The sequence below is a fragment of the Carica papaya genome, chromosome 2 (assembly GCF_054855325.1).
Source record: "Carica papaya isolate Zhongbai chromosome 2, ASM5485532v1, whole genome shotgun sequence".
Classification (NCBI taxonomy): domain Eukaryota; kingdom Viridiplantae; phylum Streptophyta; class Magnoliopsida; order Brassicales; family Caricaceae; genus Carica; species Carica papaya.
The window spans coordinates 24,378,180-24,384,624 of NC_142310.1; the positions used below are offsets into that span (position 1 = coordinate 24,378,180).

Genomic DNA, 6,445 nt, shown 5'->3' on the forward strand with positions numbered 1-6,445 from the left:
GAGAATTTTTGTGAGAAATATATTATTCCTTAATGCCATTATCCTAAATTTTAATTTCAAAATTGGAAGAGCATATCCATATATATTAAATTCCATACAAAAATCTCATTTTGAAATCTAGATAAATTTGAGTAGCTAGCTAGCTTAATCTTCCTCCTAACTAGACTGAATTTCTACATATACTACATCAATAATTCTTATGTCATCACTCCATTATGTAAAACAAAACAGAAAAGAAAAGAAGAGAAAAATGCATTATAATAGCTTAAAATTACATTGAGCATGCAGGTATTTTAACAAATAGTTGTAGCCACGTCAAGCAGGGGGAAGAAAGAAATTAAAGAACGAAGAGTAGTACTCGTACAAGATATAAAATATTAAAGAGAAGATTAATCTAAAGAAAATCATAATTCAAAGTAATCCAAGTACATGTATGCATGTGACTCGACGACTACAACTATGATGGTGACAGTTACAACTATTATGATGACTACAACTATTAAGGCGACGCTACGATGACTAAGAAACCGATAACATACCTTTGTGGTGGAATGTAATTGGTTATTTAAAGTACATCTCCAGCAACACTCCAAAAAATTTAAAATTAAATATCATAATACTCAATTCCTAAGGGCAGTTAAACGCACTAGACCATATCAGTCCATTATTTTGGTTGTTCTTATGGGTGAATGGCACCATCATCTCTGCCTATTCCCCATCTGCTCTAGGTGGTTGCTGATGTGCTTGCGGGTTCATCCCATCAATGAACCACGTCTGTAGCTGCTGCAACATCTGCACCGGGTGATCCTCCGTGATCTTAGTGAATGTCTCCTTGGGACCCTTCATCACTCCTGCGTCTGTGGCCTCTTGAGGCTAAGGTGACTTCCAAAGTGTTCCAATACTCTTTTGGATTTCTTTGAGGCATTGTTCAATAAACCAACCAAAATTGTTGAGATTAACAAGGTTGAGTTGGTGGAGGGGCTTCCCGATAAGACTTTGGAACATGATATGCGTGATCTCTTTCTCGTGATTGTCCTTGCACTGTTTCTTTAGTTGATCTATTTCCTTGGCGATCTTTTGGCACAAGAAGGTCTCTTGATTCACCATCTTCTTGCTTTGCTCCATCTTGGGCAACCTCTTAAAATAAGCAAGTACGCATTGGGCTCCGAAAAGGGAAGGCAAAACCTCTTGTTTTGAATCATAGGGGTTGTAAATGATTGCACAGGCTTTGACATCACAGAGAGTGCTTAGTTCACTCACTTTTTTCATCAATCCCTTCTTCCTTTTTTTGAACATGGCTTTTCTTGCAGAGTCGTTTGTGATATAAGCGAGTTTAACCTTCTTTCTAGCCATAGTGTTTTGTTGTGTCTGTCCAAGGAGCAAGTGAGTGTATATATAGAATGAGACAAACATTGAATAGTTATTAGTAAGGAATGGGGACTGGAGCATTTTAATATAGTAGAATATACCATGTAAGGTAAGATGTGGTGCATTTTAAAATTGCAAGTGAAATGTTCAAATTATCTCCAAAAATATTATGTCTTTAATAGAGGATATGGGAAAATCTTGTCATTTAAGGAATGTATTTCACAAAATTTAATTAATAAAATAATGAAAGGCTGCACTTATCTAAAATCATCCAATCCTCCCTTTTAATTACAAGTTATTGATTCATTATAATGCACTTATATACCTACTCTCTCTTGCATTATCCCAGCATGCATTCACACTTGAAATTAATCATACATGGCAACCATACACACCTCCTTATCTTATACACACTCACAGTTATTACGCTTAATCATCAACTAATGTGGTCACCTCCTTCCAAATCAAACTTAATTATGTGTCTTGATCTCCTACACCTACCACCAATTAAGAATCAATTGTAACATCATACTACACTTACTAGAGTAACATACTATAATATTGAAAAAATTTTAATGTTGTAGTTTGTGTCACTGGAATTAAATATGGTCTTGTTTTATATTAGTAACATTTTTTTTAATTGTAAGAAACTATATATCATTGATTTTTGAGTATTTATATATGTAAAAGAAATTTAAAATATTAATTGCTTAAAGTGTTTGAAATTAGCCGTCAAATTTTTTTTTCTATATTTATTATTTTATGTGATTGTATATATTTAAATATGTATTTGTATATATTGTACATTTCTTCTTGCATAAAGTATTAGTTAACAATTCACAGATTGTTGAGTTTGAAAATTATTTATTTCAGTTTTTTTCCATATTCTGAACAAAATAGTTGCATCGTGAAATTTTATTTATGATCGTTAGAGATTCTCCAATATATTTAAGTTATTTAAAATATTGCATGTTTTGACTAAAATAAAATTTTTAGAATTATATTTAAATTTCAGATTAATCAAAATATTAATTATTTTAGGTATTTGGATTATATCAGGATTTTCTTTGAGGAAAATATTATTCCTTAATGCCATTATCCCAAATTTTAATTTTATGATCTGGAGAGCACATCATATTTATTAAATTTTATACAAACATCTCATTTGAAATCTAAACAAATTTGAGTATCTAGCTAGCTTAATCTTCCTCCTAACTAAACTGAATTTCTACATATAATGCATCAATAATGCTTCTGCCCTCTCTCAATTGTGTATAAAAAAAGAAAAGAAAGAAGAGAAAAGAGAATTTTGATAGCATAAATTTATATTGAGCATGCATATATTTTAACATATAGTAATACAGACACGTCAAGCCAGGGAAAGGGAGAAATTAAAGAATGAAGAGTAGGACTAGCACATAAAATATAAAATATTGAGGTGAAGATTAATCTAAAGAAAATCATAACATAAAGCAATCTAAGTACATGGATGTATGTGATCCAACGAGTATGACTGTGATGATGACAGCTACAACAATTTGGACGATGACTATAACGACTAAGAAACTGATCTATGGTGGAATTTAATTGGTTATTTAAAGTACATCTCCAACAACACCCCCAAAATATTCAAAATTAAATATCATAATACTCAATTCCTAAAGGTAATTAAACACACTGGACCATATCAATCAATTATTCTGGTTGTTCTGATTTGTGAATGGCACCATCACCTCTGCATGTTCCCCGTTAGACCCTACATAAGGCTGTTACTATGCTTGAGGATTCATCCCATCAACGAACTGCATCTACAGCTACTACAACTTTTGCACCATAGAATCCTCCTAGATTTGAGTGAAAGTCTCACCAGGACCCTTCATTACTCCTCCGTCTGTCGCCTCCTGAGGCTGAGGTGACTTACTGAGTGTTTCCATCCTCTTACTTTACCATTGCCTCTAACTTTGCTAGGTCAACAGATACCCCATCTTTTGACACAATATGGGCCAAGAATGTTATTTGATCTAACCAAAACTCACATCTACTGAACTTTGCATGCAACTTGGCTCTTCGAAGTATCCTTAGCACTATTGCCAAATGTTTCGCTTGTTCTACCGGATCACTCAAGTATATCATGATATCTGTTATCTCCTTCTTGCAATTATCATTGCACTTCTTTTTTAGTTAGTCCGTTGCCTTAGTGATCCTCTGGTGCATGAAGCTTTCTTGATGCACCATCTTCTTGCTCTGCTCCATCTCGGGCATCCTCTTAAAGTCAACAAGCACGTGTTGGCCTCCGAGAGGGAAAAACCAAAGATCTGGTTGCAAGTCATAAGGGCTGTAAATAATTTCACAGGCTTTGATATCGCAAAGAGTGCTAAGTTCGCTCACTTTCTTCATCAGCTCATTCTTCCTTTTCTTGAATGTGGCATTTCTTGCAGAGTTGTTAGTGATATAAGCAAGGTTAACCTTCTTTCTAGTCATGGTATTTTATCATGTGTGCCCAAGGGGCGAGAGTGGGTAGATATAAAATGATACAACGGTTGAATAGCTATTAATAAGGAATGGGGGGTGGAGCATTTTAATATAATAGAATATACAATGTAAGGTAAGATGTGGTGCATTCTAAATTATTTCAAATTATATACTATACACATGGTTTGATGCACTAAATATCATATGTGTATATATTTTTTCTATATACAATTAAAGATTAAAATAAAATATTCTGCATCTAGCATTTAATATTCAGAAAAGTTTAATACATATATATATACCTGCATATATAATTGCTCTCCTTTTTTACCGTCTGCCTAACTCAACTTATAGGGAGATTCATTTTTGAATTGAAAATGTGCATTTGGAACTCAAGCCCATAATGTGATGAGCAGGTTACATAAATCTTTATTTTTATATATAAAATAAATTAGCCACACACGAGGAACTGGATTCATAGCCACTTCCTTAATTACCATCATCGTACCACAATTATATACGCGCACCTTTTCTTTTGACTCACTTTATACATATATATATAAGACTTGCTCTTTAGCTAATTATAATGATTTGCAAACATTTCAAATGTAATCCTGTATTTGTTTTTTATACTCTTCTAATATAGACGTACTAATAATCCGTTCCCAAGTCACAACAAAGTTTCAAAGTATCTTCTTTGATTTCAGAAGACCTGCAAATCAAAATTAATAATACACATATATACATGTAAAAACATATTACATTTCATTCTTTATATCTGTATATTTAATTTATATATCGATTTCAAACTAAAATCATATATATAATTTTCAATTAATAACTATATTAAGATCTTATACAAGTAGACAAGAAAAGTTAAATATATACTTTGATAATTTTTATAATCCTCCTATAACCTTAACTGCAACCAATCCCCTTCATTTTCTTTTCTTCAAAGAAAAATCTCCATGTATTAGATCCTTATTGCAAGCTTGATGCCACGTTAATTCACCAGCTCAGTTAACTTGTTCTAACCATAGACAACTCTGATTATCTACTCACTCTCTTAAGTGTAAGTGTAGAAATTAAAGAAAATGACCATATTCAACATACTCATTAATTTACCCTCTATATTAGCTTCAATTATCTCCTATAAGAAAAAGTAAAAACTTAAAAAGTGTCAAATTGAGCATTATACAATAACATAAGTAGAAAAGTAAGAACTCTGTAACCTTTAAAGGTGAAACAATAGCTAAATAAACAAAATAGAAGAATCAATGTAAACCATCATTGTACGAGTTCTAATGGTATGTATACATACCCACTAAATAGTCTCTTTCATTGGCTAGTTAGAACCAATGTTAGAGCATCATAAACCCATCCAGAGGGCTAGAGAAATAGTCAAAGCTAATAAAAAATCTTCTTATTCAATGTGGTACTCCAAGAACAATACAATTCATCTTAAATCACTCCTTAGTAGCCGTCATCTCCTGATTCACCACTAGTTCGAAATCCTAGGTAAAGCTATTACAAAAGCTATATTACTCACTAAAATCACCAATACTTGGCTTCAATAGGTCCTGATCCAATTAAGTATGGATGTTTTCGAGATTGTTTACCTACTTAGGCTTAGTAATTCACCAAGTAATTGAAGTCTCTAAGCTTGAAGTTGAGTTTAACTATAAGTGAAATCATTTTCAGTAGTTTTGATGTCAAGACTGTTGATATTTTTCAAATTTGTTTCCTACTTGGCTTATCAATTCACCATGCTGAAGAGAAAGTTGTGTAAGGAGGCATGTCTTTTTTTTCAAACTCTCCTTTTTATTTTATAGTATTCTGTGAAAATTTGAACTTTTTAGGATGTCGTCAAACAAATATGAGAAATAGGAGTTAGTACTTATTCAAATAGCAAATAGATCTCTTTACTCAAGTTGATGATGAAATAGGGAGGATAATTAGTTCCATTTCTACAAGTGACTATGTGCTTTATTAGATATTTAGAAGATTGGGTGATGGTTTAAGCTTTTGCAATCTTCATCAATTGACTATCTCAAATGTACATAAGCTCCAATATTCTGCCATTCACTTCCTTTTACAATTTCTAAAATATTGAAATAGTTAATTGTTACAAGATAAATCAAAATAAATTATTTTAGAAATAAACAAGTTAAAAACATAAAAATTTCAGTATAAGTACATATATGCATATATATAGTTAAAACATAAACAACTATATCTAACTCATGAAAGAATTCTTTGCTGAAATGTAACTTACCTTTTGATGTATTGGTATGAGGCTATGAAGGGGGATCATACAACAAATGTTTTAAGAATATACTTTTTTCGTGTTTAGCTTCTATTTCGAATCACCTATATTATCATATAATTTTATTCTTAAATTGTGCTTTTAATTTTTCTATGGCTAGTGGTTTTGTGCTTTCTTGTAATCTCTCTTTAAAAATGATGGAATTGTCCTTATTGACAAAATTATTTTTTATTATTCAAAGAAAAAAAGGACATGCAACTACCATTTTAATAATAAAATTATCTTTTCATTAAGGAAAAATATGCAATACCTAACCTACAGCCGAACCCTTAAAAAGAT

The 6,445-nt window shown here is 31.7% G+C and overlaps 2 pseudogenes; both read right to left on the reverse strand.

Annotated features, from left to right (window-relative positions):
- Window positions 1-708: 708 nt before the first annotated feature.
- Window positions 709-1,353, reverse strand: LOC148268878 (agamous-like MADS-box protein AGL80 pseudogene; annotated as a pseudogene).
- A 2,196-nt stretch (window positions 1,354-3,549) lies between these two features.
- Window positions 3,550-3,849, reverse strand: LOC148268879 (agamous-like MADS-box protein AGL80 pseudogene; annotated as a pseudogene).
- Between the last annotated feature and the right edge of the window lie 2,596 nt (window positions 3,850-6,445).